Source organism: Pristiophorus japonicus, chromosome 3 (assembly GCF_044704955.1).
Source record: "Pristiophorus japonicus isolate sPriJap1 chromosome 3, sPriJap1.hap1, whole genome shotgun sequence".
Lineage (NCBI taxonomy): Eukaryota > Metazoa > Chordata > Chondrichthyes > Pristiophoridae > Pristiophorus > Pristiophorus japonicus.
Window position 1 is genome coordinate 216,230,010 of NC_091979.1, and position 21,461 is coordinate 216,251,470.

Sequence of the window (21,461 nt, forward strand, 5' to 3'; positions counted from 1 at the left end):
ACCACAAGCTTACCTTACCACCAGGGGTGCACTTGCAGGAGACACTGGATACCTGTCCCAGACAGGTATATAAGAACAGATCTCAGGCAAGTGAGGCATTCGAGAGCTGTGTAATAAAGATGCAGGTCCTGAGTGACCTTGACTTCGGTATGTGTCTCGTGTGAATCTGTACTGCAGGGACAGGACTTTACAAGCTACTTATCCAACACCCTTTGAAAGCAGTGATTGAGTCTGTCTCCACCATCCTTTCAGGCAGTGAATTCCAGATCATAATCATTCGCTGTGTAAAAAAGTTTTTTCTTATGTCACCTTTAGTTTTTTTTTGCTAATCTCCTTAAATCCGTGTCTTCTGGTTCTCAACCCTTCTGCCAATGGGAACAGTTTCTGTCTATTTGCACTGTAGCCACTTCTTTTAAGACCCTAAGATGCAGGCCATCCGGTCCAGGGGACTTGTCCACCTTTAGTTCCATTATTTTAGCAAGTACTTTTTCTTTAGTGATAGTGATTGTTTTAAGTTCCCCCTCCTTATAGTCCTGTGATTATCCACTATTGGGATGTTTTTAGTGTCGTCTACCGTGAAGACTGACACAAAATATTTGTTCAAAATCTCTGCCATTTCCCTGTTCCCCATTATTAATTCCCCAGTCTCATCCTCTTAAGGGACTAACATTTACTTTAGCTACCCTCTAACTTTTTATATAGCTGTAGAAGCTCTTACCATCTGTTTTTATATTTCTTGCTAGTTTAGCTACTTTTGGATTTCTTTTTTGTTAGCTGCCAGTCTATTCTCATTCTCCCACTTTGCCCCTCTTATTTCCCTTTTCACTTCCCCTGAACTCTCTGTATTCAACCTGGTTCTGGTTCTTACTTGTATTACATGATATACATCAATGATCTAGACTTGAATATAGGGGGTATGATTAAGAAGTTTGCAGTTGATACTAAAATCGACTGTGTGGTTGATAATGAAGAAGAAAGTGCGGACTGCAGGAAGATAGCAACCAACTGGTCAGGTGGGCAGAACAGTGGCAAATGGAATTCAATCCGGAGAAGTGCGAGGTAATACATTTGTGGAGGGCGAACAAGGAAAGGGAATACACGTTAAATGGTAGGACACTGAGAACTATAGATGAACAAAGGGACTTGGAGTGCATGTTCACAGATCCCTGAAGGTAGCAAGCCAGGTAGTTGAGATGGTTAAGAAGGCATACAGAATATTTGCCTTTATTAGTCGAGGCATAGAATACAAGAGCAGGGGGGTTATACTTGAACTGTATAAAAAACACTGGATAAGTCACAGCTGGAGTACAGCGTGCAGTTCTGGTCACCGCATTACAGGAAGGACGTGATTGCACTAAAGAGGGTACAGAGGAGATTTACGAGGATGTTGCCGGGAGTGGAGACTCTTACCTATGAGGACAGATTAGATAGACTGGATTTGTTTTCCTTAGAACAGAGGAGGCTGAGGGGAGACCTCATTGAGGTGTATAAAATTAAGAGGGGATATAGTGGATAGAACGGGCCTATTTCCCTTAGCAGTGGGGTCAATAACCAGGGGGCATAAATTGAAAGTAATTGACAGAAGACTTAAAGGGGATTTGAGGAGAAATTTCTTCAAGCAGAGGGTTGTGGGGGTCTGGAACTCACTGCCTGAAAGAGTGGTAGAGGCAGAAAACCACCACATTTCAAAAGTACTTGGATGTGCACTTGAAGTGCCGTACGCTGCAGGGTTATGGACATAGAGCTGAAAAGTGGGATTAAGCTGGATAGCCTCTTCTTGGCTGGCACGGACACGATGGGCTGAAATAGCCTCCTTCCGTGCTGTAAACGTCTATGATTTTATGTATTCTCAACCTGAAATGTAGTCTTATCTACTTTAAGTACAGCTAGCTTTTCTAGTACCTCTTCTTTATCAATTGTTATTCCATCCAATATCTCAACAACTCCTCTTTCATTATGACTTTGGCAGCACCTTCTTCCTTTGTAAAGACAGATGCAAAGTTCTCATTTAGTACCTCAGCCATGCCCTCTGCCTCCATGCGTTGATCTTCATTTTGGTCCCCACCCCACCTCTTACTACTGTTTACTATTTATATGCCTATTTAGGATTTATTTTTTGTTAGCTGCCAGTCTATTCTCATTCTCTCTCTTTGCCCCTCTTGTTTCCCTTTTCACTTCCCCTCTGAACTTTCTGTATTCAGCCTGGTTCTGGTTCTTACTTGTATTCTCAACCTGAAATCGGTCATACATGCTCTTTTTCTGCTTCATCTTACTCTCTATCTCTTTCATAAACCAGGGAGCTCTGGTTTTGGTTGCCCTACCTTTCCCCCTTGTAGGAATGTACCTCGAATGTACCCAAATCATCTCCTCTTTAAAGTTTGATTACAGTTTTGTCTGCCAATCTCTGATTCCAATTTACCCAGGCCAGCTCCATTCTCATCCCACTGAAAATTTCCCTCCTCCAGTTCTAGATTGCCCTTTGTCCTTTTCTATAGCTAACCTAAACCATACAATACTATGATCACCGTTCCCTAAATGTTCCCCTACAGAAACTTGATCCACCTGACCCACCTCATTCCCTAGAACCAGACTAGTGAAGGAAATCTGCCGATCTTACCCGGTCTGGCCTACATGTGACTCCAGATCCACAGCAATGTGGTTGATGCTTAACTGCTCTCTGAAATGGCCTAGCAAACTACTCAGTTCTACCAAATCACTAGAAAGAAGTATAGAAGAAAGAAAGAGGAAAGACTTGCATTTATATAGCACCTTTCACAACCACTGAAAGTCTCGACGCATTTTACAGCCAATGAAGTACTTTTGGAGTATAGTCACTGTTGTAATGTGGGAAATGCGGCAGCCAATTTTCGCACAGCAAGGTTCCCACAAACAGCAATGTGATAATGACCAGATAATCTGTTTTTGTTATGTTGTTATATTGGCCAGGACACATAAAAATAAAACTGGAAGAACCACCCGGCATCAACTTAAACACTGGACATGATAAAGGCACAGTCAGCATAGTCAACCCTGCAAAGTTCTCCTCACTAACATCTGGGGACTTGCGCCAAAATTGGGAGAGCAACAGGCTGACATAGTCATACTCACAGAATCATACCTTTCGGCCAATGTCCCAGACTCCTCCATCACCATCCCTGAGTATGTCCTGTACCTCCGAGGTGATGGCACAATGGTATACAATTGGGAGGGAGTGGCCATGGGAGTCCTCAACATTGACTCCGGACCCCATGAAGTCTCGTGGCATGAGATCAAACATGGGAAAGGAAACCTCCTGCTGATTATCAACTACCACCCTCCCTCAGCTAATAAGTCAGTACTCCTCCATGGGATTTTTATTCCTTAAGGGAATGTATATTTGCTGTGAATTATGAATTATTTATTTAAATATTTGCCATTGCTTATCTACCGTCATATCTTTTAATCTAGTTTCCCAACCTACCTTAGCAAACTCGCCTTTCACACCTACGTAGCTTTGTCAGATTTAAGACCCCAGTTTTGGACTGAACTAAATCACTTTCAAACTCAATATAACTCAAACTTCAAATGCAGTATCCCACCAACTGCACCACTAGCCTCACACACTCCCCATCACTCACCTACCAACAATCTCGAACAATCATGACTCATACCTCACATTCATAGCTTCACCTTACCCTTACACACTTTGCACTACTGCAAGCCCCACAGCTTGCACTCACTGCCAGCTTTCAACCACAATAATAATAACTTTTATTTATATAGCGATAGGGAGGGATGTAGGGGCTGGAGGAGGTTACAGAGATAGAAAGGGGTTTAGGGGCTGGATGTGTTGGGGTAAAAAGAAAACTTCTCTTCCTCAAGGTGGACTCCCTGATATGAGGAATCGACACCAGCCCGTCCGTATAGCGACCACGGAATCACTCAAATGAAACCTTGGTTTAACCGGTTTATTCAAGCATGTTAGGGAAGGGTTCCGATGAACATTTCCCCGATCAGAGGTTTTACAATTACAATTATACAGTTTTTTGAGGTGTGCGACCCTCCTACAAAACTACCGATTGGCCTATTGCTATCAGCGAAGTTACATTGATTCATCAACCCTCATCAGACAGGCTCTGAGTGGCTCTTCCCCACCTGTCCATCTCCCATCACACGTCACCCTCCCGAAAGGTGTTATTCAGTGGTGTCAACTTTGCCTCAGTTCCTCATGATGTGTGAAAGTAACCTTGCTTCCCAGGGTTTGCTGTGTTTCTAGACTGTTGACTCTCCTCTGCCCTTGGTGGATGTGTTCTTCAGTAATGAATGTATGTTTTCATCTTCTATCAATCTGTGCTAAAGGTTAATGCATTGTTGGCTACTTATAAGCCCTACAATCTGGACCATGTCTCAGATCAATTCACTACCTTCAGTATCCTTTTTAGTGACCACTTTTTATCTCCTTACAATCCCCCCTAATGGCCCTTGGCTATATGCCCAAGATAGGCCATTTCCCAATTAATTCCTCATGGGTGAGCCTCCAGGGTTGTCCTTTCTCTTGGGTAGCGCTACTTCCTGAACTACAGGGCCCACCTGTTGGCTTTCCCATCAAGGTTACACTAGATAATTCCTTTCTGCCAGACTGTCTAGATTCCCTTTATTCAATGTTTTAACTATGTGGACAATGGCCTGCCTCTTACATCGGTTACACTTTTTACAGGCTAACAATAGCAAGATGACCAGTGTGATCCTTTGCACTACAATCAGTACATGTGACACTATCCATATCCACAGATGCACTTGCACATTGAGTCCAGCATTTTCTCAGTGTTCGAATTATGCCCCGCCTGCGGTATTCTCTGTTTCTTCTATCTTTCCTGATCTTCCTCCACCTTCTCTATGTTGCTTCAGATATTCTCTTTCATTGTGTTCAATTCACTGCTCCAGTCGAGTTTGTTCCTCATTCAGTTGGGATATCGGTTTTCCTTGTGGCTCGATGGTCTTCTCATACCCTTCTCGGATTGTGTCTATCATTGTCCCATTGATGGTTTTTTTCGTTAGTTCAGGGTTTATAACGTATCCCTTTAAGCATGCGGGATAAAGCAGAAGTCAGTATTCATGATGGTGCATGAGGTATCTCCTCCCTTCTTTGTGACCCTCATCTCAGTTGCCGTGGTGCTCCCACACCATTCCCCATTTCCTCGTGGAACAGCGGTAGTTTCGTAGTCCCGTGCTAGGGGGGGTGATACTCAAGGTGCACCTGTCAATGTGGCCATATCCACAGTCATCTTTGATCATTTGTAGTGGATCTCGACATAAAACAACTTGGTTATTTTTATAACAATCATCTATGCTGAGACTCTTAGTACTGTTGTTCTCTTTAATTACATATCTGGATTGTCATGATACTACACACAAGCTTGATTTCTTATATCCTCTATATATTTGTTTGGTATAGGGGATCTCCCTTTGTCACATCATACTGTGGTATTGATAGTACAAAACCTATTATCAATTGTTATCCAATCCGGCACCTTTCCATTTTGAATGTATACCACTGAGTAATCAAGCTCCGTATCCTGTGCATACTATTTCTGTCTGTATGGTTCTATTCAAGTTTCGTTCCGTTCTAGTTCTGCCGTGGTCTCGCAACGTGTGACAATTCCCTCTCCAACAATCCCTGTAAGGTTCAGGTTAGGGCGTTGACCCGATCATCTATCGTGTGCAGGTCTATAGTGTTTACCGTCACAACACCTGCTGCATATCCCGCGCCTACCATTTCTAGTATCCCTCTTTTTCCCCGATCCCGCTTTTTACCTGACCCTCTTTCCACATTAAACGTCATGGTTTTTGATTCAGGGCCTTCAAGTGCTCACAGGGTCAGGTTTTTATACAGGCTTCTAGTTTGACCCGCAGAAGCTGGGGATGGTTAAGTCTGTGGAATTATTCACTGACGTACCCCGAAGTGTATCTTATCCTTGGTCTGCCTTATTACCAATCCCACTTTTGCCCCAGCGTTCATAGTTGGACACATTGGTGGCGCTGGGGGTGTGGTGCTCGTGGCCCTGATAGTGCTCACTGTTGCTAAAGTAGTGGGTGGGGCCGTGTTGGTGGGTCTATCTCAGGAGATATCCCTCCACCACCATTCATCGATAGTGAGTGAAATCGGCACCCCCTTCCCATGGGGGCAGTATCTTTGTCCCCTCCCCCCAACCCCGTTATAAAACACACCGCGGTCTTATTCCCACTAATTATTGGTCCCGTATTACTGGCCCATCCCCAATGTTGTTTTGTTTCCTCGTTATGTTTTATGCCCGTTATTCCGACGCTGCAGTTTAAGTACACTATTGCTCCATCCGTCACCATCAGCATTTTTGTTTCTTTATCACAATTAATGTCGCCCAAGTCCCTGTAATACAGGCCTTGCCGTCCCTCAGCCTGTTGTCCTTGAAATGAGGATGAGTTACCCCTCGTTGTTCTCATGAGCACCAAAATCCTGCAAAAAGCAATATTTCCCGGTCGTCACCGGTAAGTTAGTGACTATGTTTTTCAACTGGGTCCAGTGTCCACTTGCCGATACCCCTTATAACTATGCAGGCGCACATGTCCCTTAACATCACCTGACTACCTACTTGGGGTATTTGGAACTTTTATTCTTTAGTGTCGTTCTCTAAGTCCTTGATTACTTGTTGATCTTTAGCCTATTCTTTTAAGTCATGTAACTGCTTACAGAGTTCCATCACAAACCTCCGTATCCTGTCTTTATAAGATCCTACGTCCTCACTTCCTGTAACTGTTATGTATGTATGTAAACCTTACCAAAATGTAAGACTTGCCATTAGGGGGCACACCTGTGGGAGACCTCAGGGTCACCTGTGCACCCTGGGACAAGCAGGTATAAAAGGTGACTCACCATGCTGCTTCCTCCCTCTGGAGTCTGAATAAAGAGACCAAGGTCACAACAGTTTGAGATTGCGATATAGTCCTGTGGATTTATTCTGAACACAACAAATTAGCGACGAGTAACGGATCACGAACTTTCACGCGGTGATGGCTGCCGTTGGTAATCTTGAGAGATTTGTTGAGGGTGATGATTGAGAAGCCTTCATTGAGCGCCTTGACCAGTACTTCGTGGCCAACGAATTGGACAAGGCTGAAACAGAGATCAAGCGCAGGGCGATTCTCCTCACCGTATGTGGGTCATCGGTATAAGGCCTCCTTAAAAATTTGCTGACACCAGTCAAACTAGCGGACAAATCCTACGCAGAGCTGTATAAGCTGGCTAAGGAACACCTCAAGCCAAAGGAGAGCATCCTGATGGCCAGGTACCGCTTTTACATGCACTGTCGCTCCGAGGGCCCGAACGTGGCGAGTTTTGTCGCTGACCTAAGATGCCTTGCGGGGCAGTGCAACTTTGAAGGATCCTTGGGGGAAATGCTGCAGGACATTTTCGTGCTTGGAATTGGCCGTGAGGTCATCCTTCGCAAACTGTTGTCTGCCAAATCCCTAGATCTGACCAAGGCCATCACAATAGTCCAAGCCTTCATATCCTCGAGCGATAACACGAAACAGATATCTTCACAGAATTGAAGCTCACCGGCAAGCACCATGCACGAAATAATGCTTTCAGCAGGCAGAACGGCACAGGGCAGAGCCCACACAATTGCAGAGGCCAGACCTAGGCCTATAGTGACTCAGAGTCCGCCGTGGGGCGTGAATGCGTATCCATTTAGCACCATGTTGGTGCTGCGGGGACAGCCATAGATCTCATCAATGTCGATTCAAGCCCTATGTGTGCAAGGGCTGTGGAACAATGGAGCACCTCCAGCAAATGTGCAAATGATCTCTGACTCACCATGTGGCAGAATCAGGAGAGGACAACTGATCCAGCGAGGATCACGATGAACGAGCAGGAGAGGCAACTCAACCTGAGAATGAAGAGGAAGTATATTGGATACACACCTTCACCACCAAAAGCCCTCCGATAATGTTAAAAGTTGAACTTAACGGCACTCCAGTCTCCATGGAACTAGACACGGGGGCGAGTCAATCAGTTATGAGTCAGAAGGTATTCGAGAGGCTGTGGGGCAACAAAGCACAGCGACCCAAGCTGATCCTGATTCAGGCAAAGCTGCGCACCTACACCAAGAAACTGGTACCAGTTATTTGTTGCGTGGACATCAGAGTATTTCATGAGGGAGCAGTGCACGATTTACCACTGTGGATTGTTTCAGGTGATGGGCCAACGCTGCTTGGCAGAAGGTGTGTTATGTATTTAACCCCTTGTAACCTGCATCACACCTGTCCACCAGAGGGCCCACCTGTTGGAGTCCCAAGGAATCCCAGCATCCCTTGGGAGCACAGTATATAAGCAGGTCATCCACAAGGTACATGCACTCTGGAACCTTAATAAAGGAGCTAAGGTCACACTTGCTCATTACACACATTACTCAGTCTGACCATTTATTATGAGTGTAACAAGGTGGATGGGGAAGATTCGATGGAACTGGGAAGACTGCTGCATACCTTCTCCGGCGAATGAGGTCTTCCCTTCTCAAAGGCGGAGCAAACCCCCACCTTCAGCTGAACCAGGCATAGAAGTGCAGATCCCCGAGGCACAGGCCGCTCATCACAACCACAAGGAGGTAAAGTTCAACCGAGCAGAGGTACAGGCGCGGTACCCACCACCCGAAGCCGACGACCTCTTCGCGATGATGGACGAGGCTCCAGGTCGACCATGCCAGTGGGACTCCGGCCGAAATGATCCGAATGCGTCTTCCCGATGCCAGAGGCAAAATACCTGGGGAGGAAGATCACGGCAGTTGGCATCACGGACACGGACAAGAGGGCGCCCAGACCACGAGACGAGAGTGCGTCCAGACCACGGGACGAGAAGGCGTCCAGACCACGGGATGAAGGTGCGGCCAGACTACGGGAGGTTTCCGCAACGGAATGGAGGAATGCGTTGCCCAGCAAGAAAGACAACTGGGTTTGGAGCAAACATAGAAAGATAGAAAATAGGTGGAGCCTGCACCACCATTCAATATGATCATGGCTGATCATGCAACCTCAGTACCCCACTCCAGTACCCCAAGCCGTTTGAACCAGTACTTCGTGGCCAACAAAATGAAGGTGGTCAACGATGGAGATCGGCGCTGGGCCGTGTTCCTCACTGTGTGCGGTTCAAAGATCTACGGTCTGATAAAGAATCTACTCATGCCTAGTGATCCAACAGAGAAACCGTACGAGGAATTGTGTACATTGGTACGGGAGCACCTTAAGCCAGATGACGGCATCATCATCTCGAGATACAGGTTTTATACACACGTTCGATCGGAGAGCCAGAGCACGGCGGAAATCGTTGCCGACCTGAGACATCTAGCGGGACCGTGCAAGTTCGGGACGGTGTTGACAGACATTCTGCGGGACTTCTTTGTTATCGGTATCAACCATGAGGTGATCCTGCGCAAACTTCTGGCGGTGGAGGAGTTGGATTTAAAAAGGGCCATCCAGATCGCTCAATCATGTATGACGGCGGACAGGAGTCTAAAGCAAATAGCGGTGAAGAACCGAACCTCGGCAAGTTCTGTAAATGCGAATGATTCGGCGTTCGGCAGAGCGGCACATGGCAGGGCCTATCCGACTGCATTCGCGAAACCTGTGGCTGCCCAAAGTCCGCCAGCGGGAATGTATCCAACTTCTCCGTTGTGGGGGAAATCATTGGCACCAGCAGTGCCGATTTAAGCAATATAGTTGCAAAGGCTGTCTGAGAGTGGGGCATCTCCAGCCCAAGTGTTCACAGATGAGCAAGCGAGCTGCGACACACCACGTGGAGGATGAAAGTCAGACTAGCGCAGATCCGGATACGCAATCCAAGATGCCAGAGGAGGAAGTGTATGGACTGTACTCCTTCATAACCAAGAGTAAACCACTTTTGATTAACGTGAAGTTTAATGGGATACCGATATCGATGGAACTGGACATGGGGGCGAGTCAATTGATCATGAACGAGAGGGCATTTTATAAGCTGTGGGATACTAAGACTGTGAGGCCCAGGCTGAGCCCTGTTAAAGCCAAGCTGCGCACCAAAGAAGTGATAAAGGTGATTGGCAGTGCACAAATTAATGCGTCGCATAACGGTGCGGTTCACAAGTTACCGCTGTGGATTGTTCCAGGCAATGGCCCAACGCTGCTCGGCAGGAGCTGGTTGGAGAAAATCAGATGCGACTGAATGACATAAAGGTGTTGTCATCGGAGGAAGATATATGTGCCCAAGTATTGAGCAAGTTCCCTTCGCTGTTCGAACCGGGTATCGGCAACTTCACGGGAGCCAAGGTGCAGATCCACGTGGACTCAGATGCAAGACCCGTCCATCATAAAGCTCGGGCAGTGCCGTATATGATGAGGGAGAAAGTCGAAATTGAACTGGACAGACTCCAGCGTGAAGGGATCATATCACGGTTGAATTTAATGAATGGACCAGCCCCATTGTTCCTGTGATGAAAAGAATCTGTGGAGACTACAAGGCTACGATCAACAGAGTTTCGAAGCAAGATCAGTGCCCATTACCGAAGGCTGATGACTTGTTTGCGATGCTAGCCGGAGGGAAGTCGTTCACAAAATTGGACTTGACGTCAGCCTATGTGAACAGGAGTTGGTCGACACGTCAAAGAGACTTACATGCATTAACACGTACAAATCACTGTTTATTTATTACAGGTACCCTTTCGGAATTCGCTCGGCTGCAGCAATATTCCTGACGAATATGGAACGTCTACTGAAGTCCGTTCCCAGAACCATCGTGTTCCAAGATGACATCCTGATCACAGGTCGTGACTCCAAGGAACATCTGAACAACCTGGAAGAGGTTCTACTGCATTTGGATAGAGTGGGACTCAGACTGAAACGCTCGAAGTGCGTCTTCATGGCACCGGAGGTCGAATTCCTCGGGAGGAAAATCGCCGCTGATGGCATCAGACTTACTGACGTGAAAACCAAGGCCATCAAGAATGCACCCAAGCCGCAGAATGTGATGGAGCTGCATTCGTTCCTGGGCCTACTTTGGTAGCTTCCTACCTAAATTGAGCACCTTACTAGAACCACTGCACATGCTTTTGAGAAAAGTCGACAACTGGGTGTGGGGCGCATCACAAGACAGAGCTTTCGAGAAAGTCACCAATCTGCTTTGCTTGAACAAGCTGCTGTTACATTATGACCCATGTAAACATTTAGTTTTGGCCTGTGACGCATCATCATATGGAATTGGTTGCGTACTCCAACAAGCCAATGAGTCGGGGAAACTTCAGCCTGTCGCATATGCATCCAAAAGTTTGTCTAAAGCGGAAAGAGCCTACAGCATGGTAGAAAAAGAAGCTTTAGCGTGTGTGTACGGTGTTAAAAAGATGCATCAATACCTGTTCGGTCTGAGGTTCGAATTAGAGACTGATCACAAGCCGCTCATTTCATTGTTTTCCGATACCAATGCCTCATCCCGCATCCAAAGGTGGGCGCTGACATTATCTGCCTATGATTATGTCATTCGCCACAGACCTGGCACAGAGAATTGTGCCAATGCTTTGAGCCGGTTGCCGTTGCCCACACCGGAGGTGGAAACGCCACAACCGGCGGATCTAATGTTAATCATGGATGCTTTTGAGAATGAAGGAACCCCTGTCACGGCTCAACAAGTTAAGACCTGGACCAGCCAGGACCTAATTTTATCAGTGGTAAAGGGTTGCATCCTCAAAGGGGATTGGTCTGACATACCTCAGCAAATATGCGAGGAGGCCAAACCGTACATTAGTCGCAAGGACAAACTGTCTATTCAAGCAGATTGCATATTGTGGGGCAATCACGTTGTAATGCCCAAGAAAGGGAGAGAGAAGTTTGTTCGTGAGTTACACAGCACACATCCGGGTATAGTGATGATGAAGGCTATCACTAGGTCCCATGTATGGTGGCCAGGAATTGATTCTGAGCTGGAAGCATGCGTGCTGAGTCTGTGGTCATGGCCATCCAAACCTTGGTCCAGGATCCATGTACATTTTGCAGGCCCTTTCTGGGCAGACGCTTATTCGAAGTGGATAGAATGCATAATCATGTCATCCAGCACGTCCACGGCAACCATAGAGAATCTCAATGTCATGTTCGTGACACATGGTCTACCTGACATAGTGGTGAGTGACAATTGGTCGTGCTTCACCAGTCAGTAGTTTCAGGAGTTTGTGAAACTTAATGGCATAAAACATGTAAGGTCAGCACCGTTCAAGACTGCGTCCAACGGACAAGCTGAACGTGCAGTACAAATTATCAAGCAAAGCATGAGGAGAGTAACTCAAGGGTCACTGCAGACCCGCTTGTCCTGCATACTGCTGAGTTATAGGACAAGACCTCACACACTGGCAGGGGTCTCGCCTGCCGAACTCATGATTAAAAGACCAAGCTATCTCTGATATACCCGGATTTAAATAATCATGTTGAATACAGAAGACAAAGTCAACAAGGGTACCATGATCGCGGAACTGTGTCACGCGAGATTTCTGTTAATAATCCTGTATATGTGTTGAACTATGATCAGGGTCCCAAATGGATCGCTGGTACAATCATGGCCAAGGAGGGCAACAGAGTATTCGTTATTAAGCTCAAGAATGGGCAAACTTCCAGGAAACACATAGATCAGACAAAGCTGAGGCACATAGATGAGCCAGAACAGTCGAACGAAGAAACCATCGACAACCAACCAACCTACCAGCAGTCTTCAGAGGACTCAAGGGTCATCAGTGAACCTGGAATTTCCATCACGTACCTGTTCAATAAAAATGGACTTGCAATTCCTGACATGGCCACTGCCATCCCCAACAAGTCAGTCATCAGCCACAACAGACTCCGCACATTCACCCAAGACTGGAATCGAACTGTGACGGTCAACCCGGGAGTGCAAAGCACCGGACCGTCTCAACCTGTGAAAGACTGTGATAAGATCTCAGAGGGGGGTATTGTCATGTATGTACATTCTGTTTGTAGCCACCAGATGGGGTCATTGTTGGAGGCCACTGAGCAGCACGCACATGGTGCTGCTCTGGTATAAAAGGCCAGCCATTTTGAGAGTCAGACACTTTGGGCCTAAATAAAGCAGAGCCAAGGTTGTACCTTGCTTAGTTAAACAGTACTCAGTTTGAACCTTTATTGCATACTTAACAAGTTCAAAGGGTGTCGGTCCTGCTGTCCGACTAGGGGTTGCCCTGAGCTTCATCAGTAGTCGGGGTAACCTGTCTACCCATCCCTTTCCAGTCTCTTCGATTGCCTTGGCTAGGGCCGTTTTTATGGTCCTATTCATTTGTTCCACCAAACTGGAAGATTCCGGATTGTATGGAATATTTTTGCCTGATCCCTAGTAAAACGCAGACCTGTTTCATTATCTTCCCTGTGAAGTGAGTACCTTGATCTGAGTCCAGCTGTAGTGGCATTCCCCATCGGGGTATTATAACTAGGCAGTATGTCTTCCCCTTGTTGCTGGGTAACAGTCCAGTAAAATCTACCTGTAAATTTTCCCAGGGTCCTTCCTGCCGAGGCTGATGTCCCATTCTGACCTTTACTTTTCCTCCGGGTTGTATTTTGCACATGTCACGCACCTTCTACAGTGGTTCTCTATATCTCTACCCATTCCCTTCCACCACCAGCATCTGGACATCGAGCTTATCATGTTGGTTCTACCTGTATGGACATACTCGTGGTATAAATTCCCATCTTTCCTCCATACCCCATCGGTCCCTTGTTGGGCCCCTCTCTACTTCCACCCCTCCTTTTCCTGTGGAGTGGCTTCTCCCTGTACCTTAAGCATGTTTCCTTCCTCAGGCCTGATGTACATACTCCGACCTGGGCTTCCCTGGCCAGTGTACCTGTCTCTGCCTTGGCTGCCTCGTCTGCCTATTGCACACTCTTGGGGTAGGAGGGAAGCTTCCACTAATTTCTTAACAATATCCTCGTGTTTTATTGGCCCTCCTCCTGAAGTCATCTATCTCCATCTACTCCAGGCTATCATATAATCATGCACTACTCCAAAAGCATACCAACTGTCCGTATAGATGTTTATGCTCTTCCCTTAGCCAGCCTCAGAGCCTCAGTGAGAGCCACCAATTCAGCCACTTGAGCCGATAGGCCCTCTTCTAGCCGTCCTTCCCTTCTAACCTGTCCACTGCTATCTACCATGGCCCATCCCGTCCGTGGTGTCCCGTTGATATAGTGCCGGAACCCATCTACGTATAGATCCATATCTGCCTCCTCAAGCGGTGTTTCACTAGCCTGACTACTTCCCTTGTCTTCTCCTGTCGGGCTACACTGATGCTCCGCTCCCTGCGTAACAATCCACCCTGCAGGGTTGTTACAGTTGTCTTTTATTATTACCGTCCCGTTGGGGGGTAAGAGTATTGCTTCCCACCTAGCCCTTCGTGCGTCGGATACCGGTTTTAGCCTTTCTGTGTTAAGCACTTCTACTAAGGAATGCTGGGTATGTAGGATTGTTATCGTCCCATATTACTATGCCACTGGCCTATGCCTGTCCTCATGTAATTGAGTCACCACCGCATTATTTACTGTGGTACGTATACATATACGTGAGGGCCTATTCTGGTCGGGTAATCCCAAGGCTGGAGCACTTGTGAGAGCTTGTTTTAACGATACAAATGCCGTTTCCTGATCTTGGGAAGGTTTCCCCCCTTTGGTCCTGTATCAGTTGGGCCATATCGGCATATTCGGGAATAAAATTTCGGCAGTAGTTGAATAGCACTTGTACCTGCCTAACCCCTTTTACGGTCCCTGGCTTTGGTATCGATCTAATAGCCTCCTTTCTGTCCTTGGGCATTTGTCTTTTCCCTTGTGTTATGATGTATTCTAGATATGTTACTTCACTCTTTCCATATTAAAGATTACACATTTAAAAAAAAAATCTTTACAACCATTACAATTCACTTCCAATTAAGAAACCCAAATTAATAATATCCAGCATTTATTTTAAATTCCATGCAGCATGCTAAAGTCCTTTGCAGGTTTGTGAGAAGGCCTGACGTTTTTAAAACCTTTCCCGATATCAGAATACGGCATCTATTTTAAAAAGGTTTTCAAACCTGAAATTTTGCCTAGCAAAAATCATCAACATAAAGTGTCTTTTATCTCTTTTCCAATGTGGTGAAGATTTCATATTCATACTTTGAAAAGGAATCGGAAAGTCACTGTGGCCACGATGGAAGTCCGGTTTTCATTGATTAATTACCCTCAATAATCCAATTAAACCAATATCTTTTTCATAGCCAATATAAAATAGCATCCAGTAAGTTACGTAATTTTCCATTTTCTCCTTTCTTTTATCTCTTTGCCAATGTTAATTTGAACTACATAAGACAATCACAATTTTTTTAACTCCAATTAAACGTTCAATTTGTTTTTCTTTTAGCTTCAAGGTTGCATGTTTTATCTTTTTAAACAACCCGTCCTGTGTGCATAAAACAAACATACAGACTCATCGTCCCCCACCCCCCCACCTCTTTGAATCTGAACTCAATAATCTTTTGATGGCCTTCCTCCAGTCCATCTTTAAACATTTTTGTTTTCTTTTTCTTGGCACAAAAGTTGCAGCTTCTGTGTCGGTTTTAACTCGTCAGTTTTTTTTCGATTATTTTCACATTCTTTCCTGCTAACATTTATACTCGAGACCCTTCTGGTCCATATCTCAGAGACCCCCCTTGGTCTTCATTCCATTCCACTGGCCAATTTTTCCGAACAATCCTGGGCACCCACCGCCCCTTCTTGTTTGCACTGTGCACGATCAATACAGGCTTCTCCCTGTTATTACCGCATCACTCGTCACGCTTCAGGACATACACCTATCCCACCTCGGTTTATTCCTTCCGTGGTTCGCTATAACTTAGTTATACAGATTACCCCCTCTTAGTTCTTTATACAGATTACTTCCTTCCCCGTCAATGGTACAAAAAACATACTCACTGCAATAACTAGCTACCACATCCTCTGGGTCGGAGTGTCTGTACCCTGCTCGCAGCGCCAACTGTTGGGGTAAAAAGAAAACTTCTCTTCCTCAAGGTGGACTCCCTGATACAAGGAATCGACACCCGCCCGCACGTATAGCGACCACGGAATCACTCAAACGAAACCTCGGTTAACTGGTTTTTATTCAAGCATGCTAGGGAAGGGTTCCGATGAACACTTCCCCAATCAGAGATTTTACAATTACAATTATACAGTTTTTCGAGGTGTGCGACCCTCCTACAAAACCACCGATTGGCCTACTGCTATCAGGGGAAGGCACCAGCAGCCAGGTTCATGGCACCATGGGTGGCTCTGTTGCACAGAAGGGCGGGAAAAAGAGTGGGAGAGCTATAGTGATAGGAGACTCTATTGTAAGGGGAATAGATAGAAGTTTCTGTGGCCGCAACCGAGACTCCAGGATGGTATGTTGCCTCCCTGGTGCAAGGGTCAAGGATGTCTCAGAGAGGCTGCAGAGCATTCTGGAGAGGGAGGGTGAACAGCCAGTTGTTGTGGTACATGTAGGTACCAACGATATAGGTAAGAAGTGGGAAGAGGTCCTACAAGCTAAATTTAGGGAGCTAGGAGTTAAATTCAAAAGTAGGACCTCAAAGGTAGTAATCTCTGAATTGCTACCAGTGCCACGTGCTAATCAGAGTAGAGGGAGCAGGATAGTTAGAGTAAAAATGTGGCCTGAGCAGTGGTGCAAGAGGGAGGGATTCAAATTCCTCGGACATTGGAACCAGTTCTGGGGAAGTGGGACCTGTACAAAAGGGACGGTCTGCACTTGGACAGGCCTGGAACTGATGTCCTGGGGGTAACATTTGCTAATGCAGTTCGGGAGTGTTTAAACTAATATGGCAGGGGGATGGGAACCTATGCAGCGAGATAGGGCAAAGTAATATGGAGTCAGAAACAGATGGTAGAAAGGTAAAAAGCAACAGTGGAAGGCCGAGTAAACAAAGGCAAGAAACAAAAAGGGCCACACTACATTATAATTCTAAAAGGACAAGCCTGAAGGCTTTGTGTCTTAATGCAAGGAGTATCCGTAATAAGGTGGATGAATTAACTGTACAAATAGATATTAACAGATATGATGTGATTTGGATTACAGAGACATGGCTCCAGGATGATCAGGGCTGGGAACTCAACATCCAAGGGTATTCAACATTCAGGAAGGATAGAATAAAAGGAAAATGAGGTGGGGTAGCATTGCTGGTTAAAGAGGTGATTAATGCAATAGTTAGGAAGGACATTAGCTTGGATGATGTGGAATCTATATGGGTAGAGCTGCAGAACACCAAAGGGCAGAAAACGCTAGTGGGAGTTGTGTACAGACCTCCAAACAGTAGTAGTGATGTTGGGGAGAGCATCAAACAGGAAATTAGGGGTGCATGCAATAAAGGTGCAGCAGTTATCATGGGTGACTTTAATATGCATATAGATTGGGCTAACCAAACTGGAAACAGTACGGTGGAGGAGGATTTCCTAGAGTGCATAAGGGATGGTTTTCTAGACCAATATGTCGAGGAACCAACTAGGGGGGAGGCCATCTTAGACTGGGTGTTGTGTAATGAGAGAGGATTAATTAGCAATCTCGTTGTGCGAGGCCCCTTGGGGAAGAATGACCATAATATGGTGGAATTCTACATTAGGATGGAGAATGAAACAGTTAATTCAGAGACCATGGTCCAGAACTTAAAGAAGGGTAACTTTGAAGGTATGAGGCGTGAATTGGCTAGGATAGATTGGTGAATGATACTTAAGGGGTTGACAGTGGATGGGCAATGGCAGACATTTAGAGACCGCATGGATGAACTACAACAATTGTACATTCCTGTCTGTCGTAAAAATAAAAAAGGAAGGTGGCTTAACCGTGGCTGTCAAGGGAAATCAGGGATAGTATTAAAGCCAAGGAAGTGGCATACAAATTGGCCAGAAATAGCAGCAAACCCGGGGACTGGGAGAAATTTAGAACTCAGCAGAGGAGGACAAAGGGTTTGATTAGGGCAGGGAAAATAGAGTACGAGAGGAAGCTTGCAGGGAACATTAAGACGGACTGCAAAAGCTTCTGTAGGTATGTAAAGAGAAAAAGACAAACGTAGGTCCCCTGCAGTCAGAATCAGGGAAAGTCATAACGGGGAACAAAGAAATGGCAGACCAATTGAACAAGTACTTTGGTTCGGTATTCACTAAGGAGGACACAAACAACATTCCGGATATAAAAGGAGTCAGAGGGTCTAGTAAGAAGGAGGAACTGAGGGAAATCCTTATTAGTCGGGAAATTGTGTTGGAAAATTGATGGGATTGAAGGCCGATAAAACCCCAGGGCCTGATGGACTGCATCCCAGAGTACTTAAGGAAGTGGCCTTAGAAATAGCGGATGCATTGACAGTCATTTTCCAACATTCCATAGACTCTGGATCAGTTTCTATGGAGTGAAGGGTAGCCAATGTAACCCCACTTTTTAAAAAAGGAGGGAGAGAGAAAACGGAATTATAGACCAGTCAGCTTGACATCAGTAGTGGGTAAAATGATGGAATCAATTATTAAGGATGTCATAGCAGCACATTTGGAAAGAGGTGACATGATAGGTCCAAGTCAGCATGGATTTGTGAAGGGGAAATCATGCTTGACAAATCTTCTGGAATTTTTTGAGGATGTTTCCAGTAGAGTGGACAAGGGAGAACCAGTTGATATGGTATTTGGACTTTCAGAAGGCTTTCGACAAGGTCCCACACAAGAGATTAATGTGCAAAGTAAAAGCACATGGGATTGGGGGTAGTGTGCTGACATGGATTGAGAACTGGTTGGCAGACAGGAAGCAAAGAGTAGGAGTAAATGGGTACTTTTCAGAATGGCTGGCAGTGACTAGTGGGGTAACGCAAGGTTCTGTGCTGGGGCCCCAGCTGTTTATATTGTACATTAATGATTTAGACGAGGGGATTAAATGTAGTATCTCCAAATTTGCGGATGACACTAAGTTGGGTGGCAGTGTGAGCTGCGAGAAGGATGCTATGAGGCTGCAGAGTGACTTGGATAGGTTAGGTGAGTGGGCAAATGCATGGCAGATGAAGTATAATGTGAATAAATGTGAGGTTATCCACTTTGATGGTAAAAACAGAGAGACAGACTATTATCTGAATGGTGACAGATTAGGAAAAGGGGAGGTGCAACGAGACCTGGGTGTCATGGTACATCAGTCATTGAAGGTTGGCATGCAGGTACAGCAGGCGGTTAAGAAAGCAAATGGCATGTTGGCCTTCATAGCGAGGGGATTTGAGTACAGGGGCAGGGAGGTGTTACTAAAGTTGTACAGGGCCTTGGTGAGGCCACACCTGGAATATTGTGTACAGTTTTGGTCTCCTAACTTGAGGAAGGACATTCTTGCTATTGAGGGAGTGCAGCAAAGGTTCACCAGACTGATTCCCGGGATGGTGGGGCTGACATATCAAGAAAGACTGGATCAACTGGGCTTGTATTCATTGGAGTTCAGAAGAATGAGAGGGGATCTTATAGAAATGTTTAAAATTCTGACGGGTTTAGACAGGTTAGCTGCAGGAAGAATGTTCCCAATGTTGGGGAAGTCCAGAACCAGGGGTCACAGACTAAGGATAAGGGGTAAGCCATTTAGGACCGAGATGAGGAGAAACTTCTTCACCCAGAGAGTGGTGAACCTGTGGAATTCTCTACCACAGAAAGTTGTTGAGGCCAATTCACTAAATATATTCAAAAAGGAGTTAGATGTAGTCCTCACTACTCGGGGGATCAAGGGGTATGGCGAGAAAGCAGGAATGGGATACTGAAGTTGCATGTTCAGCCATGAACTCATTGAATAGCGGTGCAGGCTCGAAGGACCAAATGGCCAACTCCTGCACCTATTTTCTATGTTTCTATGTTTCTAAAACAGATAAATTTGACACCGAGTCACAAAAGAAGAATTTAAGGCAGATGACCAAAAGCTTGGTTAAAGTGGTAGGTTTTAAGGAGCGTCTTAATGGAGGAAAGAGGGGTAGAGAGATGGAGAGGTTTAGGGAGGGAGTTCCAGAGCTTAGGGCCCAAACAGCCGAAGGCACGGCCACCGATGGTTGAGCAGTTATAATGAGGGATGTTCAAGAGGCCAGAATTTGAGGAGCGCAGACATCTTGTGGAGTAGTGAGGCTGAAAAAGATTACAGAGATAGGGAGGGGCAAGTCCATGGAGTGATTTGTAAACAAGGATGATAATTTTGAAATAGAGGCGTTGTTTAACCGGGAGCCAACGCAGGTCAGAAAGCATAGGGGTGATAGGTCACCGTGACTTGGTGCGAGTTAGGACACGGGCTTCTGAGTTTTGGATGACTTCAAGTTTACATTGTGTGGAATGTGGAAGACCGGCCAGGAGTGAATTAGAGTTGTCAAGTCTAGAGGTAACAAAGGCATGAATGAGGGTTTCAGCAGCAGAAGAGCTGAGGCAGCGGCGGAGGCAGGCAATGTTACGGAGGTGGAAAAAGGTGGTTTTAGTTATGCCGCAGATATGTGGCTGGAAAATCATTTCAGGGTCAAATATGACACCTAGGTTGCGAACAGTCTTGTTCACCCTCAGATTGATGCTAGGGAGAGGGGTGGAGTCAGTGGTTAGGGAACAGAGTTTGTGGCGGGGACCACAGACAAAGGCTTCGGTCTTCCCAATATTTAATTGGAGAAAATTTCTACTCATCCACTGGATGTCGGACAAGCAGTCTGACAATTTAGATACCAAGCAGGGGTCGAGAGAAGTGATGGAGAGGTAGAGCTGGGTGTCGTCAGCATACATGTGGAAACTGACTCCATGTTTTCGGATGATATCTCCAAGGGGCAGCATATAGATGAGAAATAGGAGGGGGCCAAGGACAGATCCTTGGGGGACACCAGAGGTAACGATGTGGGAGTGGGAAGAGAAACCATTGCAGGAGATTTTCTGGCTACAATTAGAAAGATAAGAATGGAACCAGGCGAGTGCAGTCCCACCCAGCTGGACGTTGGTGGAGAGGCGTTGGAGGAGGAAGGAGTGTTCAGCTGTGTCAAAGACGGCAGACAGGTCCAGAAGGACGAGGAGGCATAGTTTACTTCTGTTGTAAAGTCCTGTCCCCTCAGTACAGATTCACACGAGGCATGTAGTGAAGTTAAGGTCACCCTGGACCTGCACCTTTATTTCACAGCTCTGGAATGCTGCACTTGCCTGAGACCTGTCCTTATATACCTGTCTCTTGCAAGTGCACCCCTGGTGGTAAGGTATGCTGGTGGTTACAGGTCATATCGTATTACAGTCATGTATAGCATGTTAGGATACAGTTATATATAATAATGTAAGATACATGACATTTGCCACACTCACAAAGGATGTCATTTGTGACTTTGACAGCCGCATCACCCAAAAACTCACTGCGCACAACGGCAGGCAGCAGCAGCTAACTGGAGAGGGAGAGG